Here is a 16311-nt window from a genome sequence, read left to right as displayed (position 1 = left end):
CTCAGCAAAAAAAAAAAAGAAATTCTGCCTCATAGAAGTGCTCACAATGTTATTCAAATATTAACTATACGTTTGCACAAGAGACATAAGTACCAATAGAATATTATAGTGTCCATATTTTCCTTCATAACAAATGATCGGATATTTTTAAGTACAAGATTTACATGAGTAAACTCTTAATAATTTTAAAGTTTTTGGATTTATTACATAGTTTAAATAAAAATATATATAATAATATAGTTTTAAACTCCTAAACCTAGATTTGTACAAAGTAAATTCTTAATGTTTTCAAAGTTCTAAATCGTAGGACTTTCTACATAGTTCAAGTAAGAAAAATTTAATATGTAAAATTTTAATTACTTTGAAACTCCTAAATATTAGAAAATTAATTAAATGAATATTCAACAAAGTATTTTTTATGGTAATTTACCCATATTTAAAGGGATTGCAGATTTTTTATTTATTTATAAAGATTAAGTTTGGATGAGATAAAAAGCCCCGAGATTTAAGTTGTATTTTTCCATTCGACGTAAACATTGGTAATGTAAAATTGAAACTATAGTACGTAGAGTATCTCTTGTTAATGAAAGGAGAGGGAAGAAAAAATGTGGTAGAAGTATATTTAATTTTTTCTTTCTTTTTAATTTATACTAGTATTAGTACCCACGCGATGCGCGGACACAAATCATGTCAAATTGTGATGTAAGTTGTTTGAATCATGTGCGAATAACCTTAAAATATAAACCTCTCAGATAAAAATTATATAACATTAGATATTAATTATAAAGTAGGATATGAAATTATTGTTCCAGTCTCGTAGTAGACAACCTATTTTTTTTAAATATTTGTAGTAACCTAACCCCTTAATTTTAGTACTTGCATTTCGTTTCGCTATCAATATTAAAGAATAATAAACATGTCATGTTTTGATCTGTCTTCTTTAAGAACATTAGATAATATTATTTTAACAAAATTCTTACTATCACGTTGTTTTTATCTGAAAGTCAAATATGTCTTATTTATCACATTATTTTTACGCAAATTATTTTTTATTTTTGTTCTTTACTTATAGTTATTGTATTATTTATTATTTAATATTATTATACTATCATATAATTTTTTATTAGCTTAATAATTAAATTAATTTCTTGCTTATTAGTCTTTTAATAATCTTTAGAAAATACAAATATTTTATTCTTGAAATTTGGTATATTTTTATGCTTGTAACCTCTTATTCAGAATTTTATAATCATTTAAATTATCAGTAATATTTTAAAATATAATTAATTATTTAATTTATTTATTTTTAAATTAATTTAAAGTATAAGTATCCTCACACTACCTCTATTGTTTTTATACATCTCTTCCCTACTATAAACTTTAGTTAGTTTTTATATTAATATTTTGCCTATAACCAAAATAATATCATATTTTATTTTAAATAGTAACTTTGAATTAGTATTAAAAATTAATACATAAGTTATTTGATTATTATGCTCCAAATGTATTGAGTTCTCTTATAATTATTTTTGTATTAGATGTAGTTAAATTTTCTTTCTTTTATAGCTTTAATATACAAATTTAATTTTAATATTTATTAGTAAAATTACCTATATTAGAAATTTATTTTGTATTTTTAAAATTTTATTTTTATCATAAAAAATATTTCTTAATTATTTGAACACATTATATCTGAATATTGTAGTAATATTTTCACTGTCATATTATTTCTTTATGTAATTTTTCTTTGTTTTTTAGTTTTAATATGCAAATTTAATTTTTAATTTTTATTAGTAAAATTACCTATATTAGAAATTTATTTGGTATTCTTCAGTTTTTATTTTTTATTATTTTTCATAAATAAGACTTTAATTTCGTGGTATTATCCATAGTTTGAGCTTTCTTATCATAGTTTTAAGAGCTTTCTAATCTCAAATTCAAATAGTCTGTCCCTTTCATTTATAATAGTAAATTTCTAATAATTTAACGTAATTTTGCTATTTTTTAAATCTAATATATAGTCTTATTACGTTTTATGTGGCTTTCCATTAACTTGTAACGTTATCTAATATCTTTATCAACTACTATTCTTAATATAATATAGATAAATATATAATTTTTAATCACAAATAAATATTTATTTTGTTTTAAAAATATTTCTTGAAAATTTTAAATTATTAAATTTTAATAATATTTTTAAGTATTGTATATTTACCTTATTTTATTTTCTAAACATATAATCTATAAATATCCTCACATTATCTCTAATTTATTTTTATTATTCAATATTTTTGGTTTTTAATTTTATTTATTAGACTTGAGTTAATTGGACTTATCCATATTATGACTTTTCTTATCACAATATAAAAAAAAAATTCATCTCAAATTTAAATTAGTTCTACCCTTTTTCTCTATGATAAAGAATCTGAATTTTTATTTTTTTCTCTATTTATTATTTATTTTTTATGTTATATTATTTAGTTCCTAATATTATTACATTGTCATGTGGAATTTTTTAACTTTCTTGAATTTAATATCTATTTCTATCACACCCATTCTAATATAATATAGATAAAAATTAAATAAATTTCTCATATTGTCACGACCCAGATTTTTTTCACCCTCGGGAGTCGTGATGACGCCTACTCGTAGAAGCTAGGCAAGCCAGAAAAATTTAGAAATCTTTAACTACTTTACTTTAAGCCTTTTTAACAACTTGCATTAACAGGTGATAAACATCTAAATGACAGCGGAATATGAGATTTAAGCGGAAGTCTTACATAAATATAAAACCAAAATGTTTCGAAAGTCAACACATGCCTCTACCCAGAAACTGGTGTCACAATATCCACGGACTACTAAGAGTACTACATACAACAGTTTGAAGGAAAAATAATACTATTTGTCTCGGACACATGAGATAACAGAACATAATAAAAGATAGAGGAGACGCCGGGCCTGCGGACGCCTGTAAGGCTACCTCGGTGTCTCGGTGGACTAAAGGCTGGCTCCCCTACTGCTGCTGATCAAGTGCCGCTCCGGTATCTGCACAGAGTGCAGAGTGTAGTATCAGCACAACCGACCCCATGTGCTGGTAAGTGTCTGGCCTAACCCCGACGAGGTAGTGATGAGGCTAGGACCAGACTCCAGATAAACCTGTGCAGTTATATAATATATGGCAGAAAATAAACAGGAATAAGCAGTTTAAAATGGGAGGGGGTACATGCTTCGGGGAAACATATCAAGACCAATAGAAACTTAATAAAATATGAAAGGACAGCTCAATATCTACAACGATACAATAACAATACTGTTGCGGCGCGCAGCCCGATCCCTTATCATTTAACATTGTTGTGGCGTGCAACCCGATCCACATATATATAGTTGTTGCGGCGTGCAACCCGATCCAATATAATATCTGTTGCGGCGTGCAACCCGATCCAATATAATATCTGTTGCGGCGTGCAACCTGATCCGATATAATATCTGTTGCGGCGCGCAACCCGATCCAATATAATATCTGTTGCGGCGTGCAACCCGATCCAATATAATATTTATTGCAGCGTGCAACCCGATCCAATATAATATCTGTTGCGGTATGCAACCCGTTACAACTATACAGCTACCAATAATCACAATTAACCGTCCCGGCAAGGGATCAACAATAGACTACACTATCCCGGCAAGGGAACTCAGCAGTACAAGTATATACATCCCGGAAAGGGAGAATCAGCTATAACCAATCTTAACTCAACTCTTACTCGTCTCAAATACCACCATTTCTAAATCATAAGTAGATTCCACGATAACAAACTAAGTCTTTGCTCATTATCAAGGATTTACTCACTATTTCAACCATAGTAACATTCAAGAATACAACAAATATCAATTTAAGACTCACGGTCATGCTTGACACCAACGTATAGATACTCGTCACCATGCCTATACGTCGTACTCAACAAGAAGAAAATAGCAAATAGGACTCAACTCCTAATCCCTCGAGCTAAGGTTAGACCGAACACTTACCTCGATGTCACGAACGCAATTCAAGCCTCAACTATTGCTTTACCTCTTGATTCCACCACCAACTCGCTCGTATCTAGCTACAAGTTACTTAATTATATTAATAAATGCTAAATGAATCAATTTGAATGCATGAAAATGAGTTTTCCAAAGTTTTACCCAAAAAGTCAAAATCGCCCCCCGCCCACGTGATCAAAACCCGAGGTTTGGACCAAAACCCGATCACCCATTCCCCCACAAACTCAAATATATAATTTATTTTGAAATCGGACCTCAAACCGAGGTCTAAATCCCCCATTTGAAAAATCTAGGTTCTACCCAAAACACCCAATTTTCCCCATGAAAATCATTGATTTTGAGTTGAAATCATGTTAAAAGATGTTAATGATTGAAGAAAACTAGTTAAAAATGACTTACAATTGATTTGGAGAAGAAAGGTTGTTTGAAAAGTCGCCTCTTACGTTTTTGGGGTTTTGAAAAATGAAAAATGACTAAAAATCCCGTCTATTTATACCCCTCTCAGACCCCTTGTGCGGACCGCACAGGCCTTCCTGAGGTTACTACGGTTCAGTGCTCTGTGCGGACCGCACAAGGTCGACCGCGGACCGCACTGCAGCGCCCTGTGCGGACCGCACAAAGTCGATTGTGGCCGCACGGCCTCCACCGCGCACCGCACAGGGTCGACCGCGGACTGCACTGGTGGGTTTAGAAACCTGCAACTTCTGGTTTTAAGCCTAAAACGTCCCGAAACCTACCCGAAACTCACACGAACCCTCGGAACTTGTGACGACCCTACTCGTCGTCATGTGAGTTATCGCCCTGTTTCCCCCATTTTATGCTTCTTCATGTTTCGTTGTCGGTATTCGGTGTGTTAGAGTTAAATCAGATTGGTTTTACAAGAAATGAGACACTCAGTCTCTTTAAGGAAGATTTGTTTTGGAAAAGTCAACCGGGTGTTGACTATTGAGTTAGAGGGCTCAGATGTGATTTCCGGTGATTCGGTTAGCTTCGAAGGATGATATGTGGCTTAGGAGTGTGATCAGAATTGATTTTGGAGGCCCGGAGTAGAATTAGGCTTGAATTGACGAAGTTAGTATTTTGGCGAATTCCGATTGGTAGGTGAGATTTTGATACGGGGGTCGAAATGGAATTCCGAGAGTTGTAGTAGCTTTGTTAGGTGATTTTGGACATGTGTGCAAAATTTCAGATCATTGGAGGTGTTTTGGTCAGGTTTTTGATCAAATGCGTATTTCGGAAGCTTTTAAGAAATTTAGGCTTGAATCCGATGTAATTTGATGGTTTTAGGGTTGTTGGATGTGTTTTGATGATTGGAACGAGTTTGGGTGATGTTTTAGGATGGGTTGGCACTTTTGGTTGAGGTCCCAGGGGCCTTAGGGTGATTTCGGATGGTCAAACAGGCCAATTCTAACCTTTGGAAGTTGCAGATTTTTCAGCTGAAGTGTTGCAGACATTTTTTCTATGCAATCGCAGGAGTGCGATTGCGATCGCATAGAAGGAATTCGAGGGGCTCTTTGGTTGTGCTATGCGATCGCGGTGGAAGGCATACGATCGCACAGGGTAAAGACCTTGTGCAATGCGATCGCAGAGAGGCCTATGCGATCGCATAAGGCTTAATCTGGGGGGCAGAATGTTTGTGCTATGCGATCGCATGGGCTCTAATGCGATCGCATAGAAGGAGCTACAGTGATCTGGGCAGAATGTTAAAACATTTCATCCGCGAACCCAAACCCATTTCCTCCATTTTTGAACATCCTTGAGAGCTTTTGGACGAGGATTAAAGAGAGTTTCGAGTGGGATTGATTGGAGGTGAGTCTTATGACCTAAAAACATCATTCAATTGTAGATTCAACATCTAAATTCATGGAAATTTGATTAAAAGGGGATGGATTAGGGCTTGACTTTTGAAATAGAAATGTGGGGTTTGAGGGAGCATTTGAGCTCGGATTTTGGTAAATCTGATATGTATAGACTCACGGCGAGATAAGGAATCCGTGATGCGAATTTTCTGATTTTTCGAGAAGTGGGCCCGGGGCTCGAGTTTTGCCAACTTCGTGATTTTCGAGTCTTTTCGATTGGGTTGTATTCCCTTAGCCTATTGTAACGTATTACTTGTGGTTTTGACCAGATTCGACGCTCGAGGAGGTTGATTTGCGAGGCAAGGGAGTAGCGAGCTAGGATTTCGGCCTGCTTGAGGTGAGTAATGGTTATAAATGATGTTCTGAGGGTTTGAAACCCCGGATTTGCACAACGTGGTGCTATGTTGAGATGAGACACACGTTGTATGATGAGCGTAGGGTCTGTTACTACTGGGGGTTTGGACTTGGTCCATCCCGTTTGATGACTCTACTGTACTTTTGACTGAAACTTAATTAATATCATTATATTATGGGCTAGTTGCCATGTTTGGGGCCTTGTGCCGATATGTAGAACCCTTAGGGGGCATTTGTATTGGTTGACCTCAATTTTCTGGTCGAAATCATACCCTCAGTCATGTCCTTAACTGATAAACATAATATGAACCAGCTTAGAAATTATTAAATCCTAATAAGAGTAACGTGTGGGTTGAGAACCCTGTCTTATCTTAGTGTGCCCGAGGGGCCAAGTCTATATCGACTGAGAGGGGTCGAGAACCCCATTGTGAGGGTATTTGATATGCTATGGATCGGGCTGCACGCCGCAGCAGTATATATATTATATGGATCGAACTGCATGCCGCAGTAGTATATTATATGGATCGGACTGCACGCCGCAATAGTATATTATATGGATCGGACTGCACGCCGCAGTAGTATATTATATGGATCGGACTGCACACCGCAGTAGTATAGCGCTTGGGCTGAAGGAGCCCTCCGGAGTCTGCACACCCCCAGTGAGCGCAGTCGACTATTCTTGGATCGGGCTGCACGCCGCAGTAGTATATATATATATGGATCGGGCTGCACGCCGCAGCAGTATATATATTTATGCGGATCGGGCTGTACGCCGCAGCAGTATATATATATATATATATATATATATATATATATATATATATATGGATCGGGTTGCACGCCGCAACAGTATACTATGTAGATCGGGCTGCATGCCGCAACAGTACAAATATGAATTCGGTTATCGCGAGGAGTTAATGAAATGAATACTAGTTTAAAGGACTTTTAACTGACTTCTTCATTCAGTTGTTGTTTTTTATATTCTCACCGTTTAAATATAGAACTGCGTAGTGTTTTTACGAGTTTTCTTTCCTTCAATCATTATTTATTGCTATTACTCACTGAGTTGGAGTACTCACTTTACTCCCTGCACCATGTGTGCAGATACAGGTATCCCGGAGGCATAGTTTGGGCTTTCTGCTGCTGTTCAGCTTATTCCGGAGTCATCGAGGTAGCTGCATGGCGTCCGCAGGACCCGATTTCTCCCTTATCCTCTTTATTTTCCGCATTCTAGACAATTTTATGTATAGGTTGCTACACAGACTAGTAATAGAGGCTCTAGGCTCGTGACACCAGATCGATGGGATTTATAGTGGTATTTTATGGATTTTTCCGTACTGTTTATCTATCGCTACAGAGTTATAATCATGTTAATTTGGCATTTAATACTATTAATTGGTAATGACTTCTACTTAAGGAACTGTGAGTGACGAATTGGTCGGGCTTGTCTAGCATCGTGTTGGGCGCCATCACGATCGGGGATTGGGGTCGTGACAAGTTCGTATCAGAGCCTAGGTTACTAGGTCTCGCGAGTCTTGAGCTGGTTTAGTAGAGTCCGCGGATCGGTACAGAGACGTCTATACTTATCCTCGGGAGGCTGCAGAACCTGTTAGGAAAATTCCACATTCTTGAAACTCCTATCGTGCGAACTTGTTGATCCGAATGCTAAACTTCTGTTATTCGATTCTCTTGCAGATGGCGAGGACTTGCGCTACCGGACGAGGTGGACGGCCACCAGTTCCACCCACTAAGGCCACCAGAGGCTGTGGACGCAGTCGTAGACATGGCAGAGGCAGAACAGCGAAGGCAGCACCTGTTGACCCACTAGCTGCCCCGGCTCCGGATCAGGCTCCAGCTATGGATGCTCCAGCAGTACCAGTTTAGGCACCAGCTATGCCTATCGTGGTTCCAGGTCTTTAGGAGGCCTTGGCACAGATCTTATCAATTTGCACAGGCCTGGCTTAGGCAGTTTCAGCCAACACAGCAGCAGCTACTTCGCAGGCCGGGGGAGGCAATCAGACCCCCGCTGCTCGTACACCTGAGCAGGTAGTGCAGGGATTACAGACTCCAGAGGCACCTCCAGCTCAGCCGATGGTGCCAGTTCAGGAGTTCATAGTACCAGCTATGCCGGACGATGAGCAGCGTCGTCTCGAGAGGTTCAGTAGACTTCAGCCTCCTTCTTTCAGTGGTGCTCAGGGCGAGGATGCCCAGGATTTTCTCGACAAGTGTCAGCGTATGCTTTGGACAACAGGGATTCTTAAGTCCAGCGGTGTGGCTTTTACTACGTTTCAGTTTATTGGAGCGGCCTTCACTTGGTGGGAGGCGTATGAGCGGCGTAGGCCGGCAGGTGCAGCACCTTTGACTTGGCAGGAGTTCTCCATTCTCTTCTTGGAGAAGTAGATACCGCAGTCTCATAGGGAGGAGCTGCGTAGATAGTTTGAGTGGCTTTGACAGGGAGATATGACTGTGTCTTAATATAAGGCGAGATTTTCTAAGTTGGCTCGTTATGCCTCATGGATTGTTCTGACTGGTCGGGAGAGGATTAAGAGGTTCGTGGATGGTCTTAATTATCACCTTCGTATTCTGATGACTCGAGAGAGAGTTCTGGGTATTTCTTTCTAGGTTGCAGTTGATATTGCTCGTGATATTGAGACGGCTCGCCATCAGGAGAGAGAGAAGAGGGAGGCCAAGAGGCCTCGAGGTTCTGGCAGTTTCAGTGGTGCTCCTTCGAGGGGCCAGTTCCAACAGGGTCGGGGTCGTTCTTTCAAGCCCGCTCAGTCAGCTCGACTTGAGTACCGAGGTGGATCTTCTGGTCGTGGTTATCAGGGTTCTCAGTAGAGTTAGCCATCTCTCAGCGCTCTTCTAGCACAGAGTTCGTCTCGTGCTCCATCTGCTCAGGGTTCTTCCAGGCCGAGTGCATCAGCTAGCCACTCTGGCACGAGGGGTTCCCTTCAGTCCCAGTTCCTAGCACTCGGGAGTTTCTATGAGTGTGGAGAGTTCGGGCATATGCGGAGGGAGTGTCCTCGCCGTGCTGCTAGCTCATCTCAGCAGAGGGGTCAGCCCTCGACTTCTACTCCAGTTACTTCACCACCCGCCCAACCAGCTAGGGGTGGAGGTCAGGCAGCCAGGGGTTGCCCTAGAGGGGGATGTCGATCAGGGGGCGGTCAGGCCCATTTCTATGCCCTCCTAGGCAGACCTGACACCATTGCTTCGGATGCTGTCATTACAAGTATCGTTTCAATCGGCCACAGAGATGCCTCTGTATTATTTGATCCCGGTTCCACCTTTTCTTATGTGTCATCATACTTTTCTCGTTATTTGGGTACGCCTCATGAGTTTCTTGCTTTACCTGTTCATGTATCTACCCTAGTGGGCGATACTGTTGTTGTAGACCGTATGTATCGGTCGTGTGTGGTGATTATTGGGGGTCTGGAGACCCGAGTGGATCTATTGCTATTGAGCATGGTGGATTTTGATGTCATTTTTGGGCATGGATTGGCTATCTCCATGCCGTGCTATTCTAGACTGTCATGCTAAGACAGTCACTTTGGCTATGCCGGGTGTACCGTGGATCGAGTGGCGTGGTGTGATTGATTATATCCCTAGTAGAGTGATCTCTTTCTTGAAGGCCCATCGTATGGTTGGGAAGGGTTGCCTTTCATATCTAGCGTTTGTGAGGGATGTTGGAGCTGAGACTCCCAGTATTGATTTTGTTCCAGTTGTGAGGGATTTTTCTGATGTTTTTCCTGCAGACCTGCCGGGCATGCCACCGGACAGGGATATTGATTTTGGTATTGACCTGGTGCCGGGCACTCAGCCCATTTCTATTCCGCCGTATCGTATGGCACCAGCAGAGTTAAAGGAATTGAAAGAACAGCTTCAGGAACTCTTAGATAAGGGGTTCATTCGGCCTAGTGTGTCACCTTGGGGTGCGCCCGTTTTATTTGTGAAGAAGAAGGACGGCACAATGAGAATGTGCATCGATTATAGGCAATTGAACAAAGTAACAATTAAGAACAAGTATCCTTTGCCTCGCATTGATGATTTATTTGATCAGCTTCAGGGAGCGAGGGTATTCTCCAAGATTGATCTCCGTTCGGGTTATCACCATCAGGGATTCAGATATTCTTAAGACTGCTTTCAGGACCAGATATGGCCATTATGAGTTTCTTGTTATGTCCTTCGGGCTAACCAATAACCGACAGCATTCATGCATTTGATGAACAACGTGTTCCGGCCTTATCTTGATTCATTCGTTATAGTATTCATTGATGATATTCTGGTACACTCGCGTAGTCAGGAGGAACACGCGGAGCATTTGAGTGTTGTGTTGCAGAGATTGTGCTTTATGCAAAATTCTCCAAGTGTGAGTTTTGGCTCAGTTCAGTGGCTTTCTTGGGGCACGTGGTGTCTAGCGAAGGTATACAGGTTGATCCAAAGAAGATAGAGGCGGTTCAGAGTTGGCCTAGACCGTCCTCAGCCACATAGATTCGTAGCTTTCTTGGGTTAGCAAGCTATTATCGCCAGTTTGTTCAGGGATTTTCATCCATTGCATCGCCCTTGACCAAATTGACGCAGAAGGGTGCTCCGTCCTATGGTCGGATGGGTGCGAGAAGAGCTTTCAGAAGCTCAAGACAGCCTTGACCACAGCTCCAGTGTTGGTTTTGCCATCAGCTTCAGGTTCATATACTGTGTATTGTGATGCTTCGAGAGTTGGGATTGGTTGTGTGTTGATGTAGGAGGGTAGAGTTATTGCTTATGCTTCTCGTTAGTTGAAGCCCCATGAGAAGAACTACCCCGTCCACGATTTGGAGTTGGCTGCCATAGTTCATGCATTGAAGATTTGGAGGCATTACTTGTATGGCGTATCTTGTGAAGTGTTCACTGATCATCGCAGTCTTCAACATTTGTTCAAGCAAAAGGATCTTAATTTGAGGCAGCGGAGGTGGCTTGAGTTGCTCAAGGATTATGATATTACCATTTTGTATCACCCCGGGAAGGCCAATGTGGTAGCCGATGCGTTGAGCCGGAAGGCGGTTAGCATGGGGAGTTTGGCGTACATTCCAGTTGGGGAGAGGCCCTTTGCAGTTGATGTTCAGGCTTTGGCCAATCGAATGGTGAGATTAGACATTTCAGAGCCTAGTCGGGTGTTGGCTTGTGTGGTTTCTCGGTCTTCCTTGTATGACCGCATCAGAGAGCGCCAGTATGATGATCCACATCTGCTTGTCCTTAAGAATAGAGTTCAACATGGTGATGTCAGAGATGTGGCCATCGGTGATGATGGTGTATTGAGGATGCAGAGCCAGATTTGTGTGCCCAATGTGGATGGGCTTAGAGTGTTGATTCTGGAAGAGGCCCATAGCTCGCGGTATTCTATCCATCCGGGTTCCGCGAAGATGTATCAGGATTTGAGGCAGTACTATTGGTGGAGAAGAATGAAGAAAGATATTGTGAGATTTGTAGCTCGGTGTCTCAATTGTCAGCAGGTGAAATATGAGCATCAAAGACCGGGTGGCTTGCTTCAACAGATGGTTATTCCCGAGTGGAAGTGGGAAAGGATCACTATGGACTTTGTGGTCGGACTTCCTCGTACTTTGAAGAAGTTTGATGTTATTTGGGTGATTGTGGATCGGCTGACCAAGTCCACGCACTTCATTCCTGTGTGTACTACCTATTCTTCAGAGCGGTTGGCAGGGATTTATATCCGGGAGATTGTTCGGTTGCACGGTGTTCCGGTTTCCATCATCTCAGATAGAGGTACTCAGTTTACTTCGCAGTTTTGGAGAGCCGTGCAGAGAGAGTTGGGTACTCAAGTAGAGTTGAGCACAACATTTCATCCTCAGACGGACGGACAATCCGAGCGCACTATTCAGATATTGGAGGACATGTTGCGCGCCTGTGTTATTGATTTCGGAGGTTCTTGGGATGAGTTTCTGTCGCTTGCAGAGTTTGCCTGCAACAACAGCTACCAATCGAGTATTCAGATGGTTCCGTATGAGGCCTTCTATGGGAGACGGTGTAGATCTCCGGTTGGTTGGTTCGAGCCTGGCGAGGCTAGGATGTTGGGAATAGACTTGGTTCAGGATGCCTTAGAGAAAGTGAAGGTGATTCAGGAAAGACTTCGTACGACTCAGTCACGTCAGAAGAGTTATGCGGACCGGAAGGTTCGAGATGTATCCTACATGATTGGTGAGAAGGTCTTGCTGAATGTTTCGCCCATGAAGGGTGTTATGAGGTTTGGGAAGAAAGGCAAGTTGAGTCCTCGGTTCATTGGGCCTTTTGAGGTGCTTCGGAGGATTAGGGAGGTGGCTTATGAGCTCGCTTTGCCACCCAGCCTGTCGAGTGTGCATTCGGTATTCCATGTTTCGATGCTCCGAAAGTATGTTGGGGACCCGTCTCATGTTTTAGACTTCAGCATGGTCCAGTTGAATGATGATTTGACCTATGATGTGGAGCCAGCGGCTATTTTGGGTCGTCAGGTTCAGAGATTGAGATCAAAGGATATCGCTTCAGTGAAGGTGCAATGGAGAGGTCGGCCCGTGGAGGAGGCTACTTGGGAGACCGAGCGGGAGATGCGGAGCAGATATCCTCACCTGTTTGAGGCCCCAGGTATGTTTCTTGGCCCGCTCGAGGACGAGCGTTTGTTTAAGTTGGGGAGAATGTGACGACCCGACCCGTCGTCATGTGAGTTACCGCCCCGTTTCCCCCATTTTATGCTTTTTCATGTTTCGTTGTCGGTATTCGGTGTGTTAGAGTTAAATCGGATTGGTTTTGATAGGAAATGAGACACTTAGTCTCTTTAAGGAAGGCTTGTTTTGGAAAAGTCAACCGGGTGTTGACTATTGAGTTAGAGTGCTCGGATGTGATTTCCGGTGATTCAGTTAGCTTCGGGGGATGATATGTGGCTTAGGAGTGTAATCGGAATTGATTTTGGAGTCCCGGAGTAGAATTAGGCTTGAATTGGCGAAGTTAGTATTTTGGCGAATTCCGGTTGGTAGGTGAGATTTTGATACGGGGGTCGGAATGGAATTCTGAGAGTTGCAGTAGCTTCTTTAGGTGATTTTGGACGTGTGTGCAAAATTTCAGATCATTCGGAGGTGTTTTGGTCGGGGTTTTGATCAAATGCGTATTTCGGAAGCTTTTAAGAAATTTAGGCTTGAATCCGATGTAATTTGATGGTTTTAGGGTTGTTGGATGTGTTTTGATGATTGGAACGAGTTTCGGTGATGTTTTAGGATGGGTTGGCACTTTTGGTTGAGGTCCCGGGGGCCTCGGGGTGATTTCGGATGGTCAAACGGACCAATTCTAACCTTTGGAAGTTGCAGATTTTTCAGCTGAAGTGTTGCAGACATTTGTTCTATGCGTTCGCAGGAGTGCGATTGCAATCGTGTAGAAGGAATTCGAGGGGCTGTTTGGTTGTACTATGCGATCGCGGTGGAAGGCATGCTATCGCACAGGGTAAAGACCTTGTGCAATGTGATCGCAGAGAGGCCTATGCGATCGCATAGGGCTTAATCTGGGGGGGGGGGCAGAATGTTTGTGCTATGCGATCGCATGGGCTCTAATGTAATCGCATAGAAGGAGCTACAGTGATCTGGGCAGAATGTTTAAACATTTCATCCGCGAACCCAAACCCATTTCCTCCATTTTTAAACATCCTTGAGAGCTTTTGGACGAGGATTAAAGAGAGTTTCGACTGAGATTGATTGGAGGTGAGTCTTATGACCTAAAAACATCATTTAATTGTAGATTCAACATCTAAATTCATGGAAATTCGATTAAAAAGGGAAGGATTAGGGCTTATCTTTTGAAATAGAAATGTAGGGTTTGATGGAGCATTTGAGCTCGGATATTGGTAAATTTGATATGTATAGACTCGTGGCGAGATAAGGAATCTGGTGATGCGAATTTTTTTATTTTTCGAGAAGTGGGCCCGGGGCTCGGGTTTTGCCAACTTCGTGATTTTCGATATTTTTCGAGTCTTTTCGATTGGGTTGTATTCCCTTAGCCTGTTGTAACGTATTACTTGTGGTTTTGACTCGATTCGACGCTCGAGGAGGTTGATTTGCGAGGCAAGGAAGTAGCGAGCTAGGATTTCGGCCTGCTTGAGGTGAGTAATGGTTATAAATGATGTTATGAGGGTTTGAAACCCCGGATTTGCACAACGTGGTGCTATGTTGAGATGTGACACACGTTGTATGATGAGCGTAGGGTCTGTTACTACTGGGGGTTTGGACTCGGTCCATCCCGTTTGATGACTCTACTGTACTTTTGACTGAGACTTAATTAATATCATTATATTATGGGCTAGTTGCCATGTTTGGGGCCTTGTGCCGATCTGTAGAACCCTTAGGGGGCATTTGTATTGGTTGACCTCACTTTTCTTGTCGAAATCATACCCTCAGTCATGTTCTTAACTGATAAACATAATATGAACCAGCTTTAGAAATTGTTAAATCCTAATGAGAGTAACGTGTGGGTTGAGAACCCCGTCTTATCTTAGTGTGCCCGAGAGGCCAAGTCTATATTGACTGAGAGGGGTCGAGAACCCCATTGTGAGGGTATTTGATATGCTATGGATCGGGCTGCACGCCGCAACAATATATATATTTATGTGAATCGGACTGCACACCGCAGTAGTATATTATATGGATCGGACTGCATGCCGTAGTAGTATATTATATGGATCGGACTGCATGCCGTAGTAGTATATTATATGGGTCGGACTGTACGCCGCAGTAGTTTAGCGCTTGGGTTGAAGGAGCCCCTCCGGAGTCTGTACACCCCCAGTGAGCGTAGTCGACTATTCTTGGATCGGGCTGCACAACGCAGTAGCATATATATATATATATATATGGATCGGGCTGCACGCCGCAGCAGTATATATATATTTATGCGGATCGGGCTGCAGCAGTATATATATATATATATATGGATCGGGCTGCGCGCCGCAACAGTATACTATGTAGATCGGGCTGCATGCCGCAACAGTACAAATATGAATTCGGTTATCGCGAGGAGTTAATGAAATGAATACTAGTTTAAAGGACTTTTAACTGACTTCTTCATTCAGTTGTTGTTTTTTATATTCTCACCGTTTAAATATAGAACTGCGTAGTGTTTTTACGAGTTTTCTTTCCTTCAATCATTATTTATTGCTATTGCTCACTGAGTTGGAGTACTCACTTTACTCCCTGCACCATGTGTGCAGATACAGGTATCCCGGAGGCATAGTTTGGGCTTTCTGCTGCTGTTCAGCTTTTTCTGGAGTCATCGAGGTAGCTGCATGGCGTCCGCAGGACCCGATTTCTCCCTTATCCTCTTTATTTTCCGCATTCTAGACAATTTTATGTATAGGTTGCTACACAGACTAGTAATAGAGGCTCTAGGCTCGTGACACCAGATCGATGGGATGTATAGTGGTATTTTATGGATTTTTCCGTACTGTTTATCTATCGCTACAGAGTTATAATCATGTTAATTTGGCATTTAATACTATTAATTGGTAATGACTTCTACTTAAGGAACTGTGAGTGACGAATTGGTCGGGCTTGTCTAGCATCGTGTTGGGCGCCATCACGACCGGGGATTGGGGTCGTGACAGAACTCCAAACCAAGTGTGCATACTAACTCAAAAACATCATATGGACCTACTCGTGCGATCACATCATCAAAATAACATGTAAAATCATGAATTAAACCTCAAAACTTAACATTTTCATCAAGAACTCTCAAAGTCCATAACTCCTCAACCGGAAGTCCAATTCATGCCAAATAAACTCCATTTTTCACCAAATTTCACAGAAATGTCTTAAATCATAAATAAGACCTGTACCGGGCACCGGAACCAAAATACGGGCCCGATACCATCATGTTCTAAGCAAATTTTATTTTAATTTTCCTTAAATAGTTTCAGAAAATAATTTCTTTTAAAAAGTTCATTTCTCGGGCTTGGGACCTCGGAATTCGATTCCGGGCATACGCCCAAGTCCCATATTTTCCTATGGACCCTCCGGGACCGTCAAATTATGGGTCTGGGTCCGTTTACCCAAAACGT

The sequence above is a fragment of the Nicotiana tabacum genome, chromosome 6, assembly GCF_000715075.1.
Source record: "Nicotiana tabacum cultivar K326 chromosome 6, ASM71507v2, whole genome shotgun sequence".
In the NCBI taxonomy this organism is placed as follows: Eukaryota; Viridiplantae; Streptophyta; class Magnoliopsida; order Solanales; family Solanaceae; genus Nicotiana; species Nicotiana tabacum.
Note: the sequence above shows the minus strand (reverse complement) of the source record.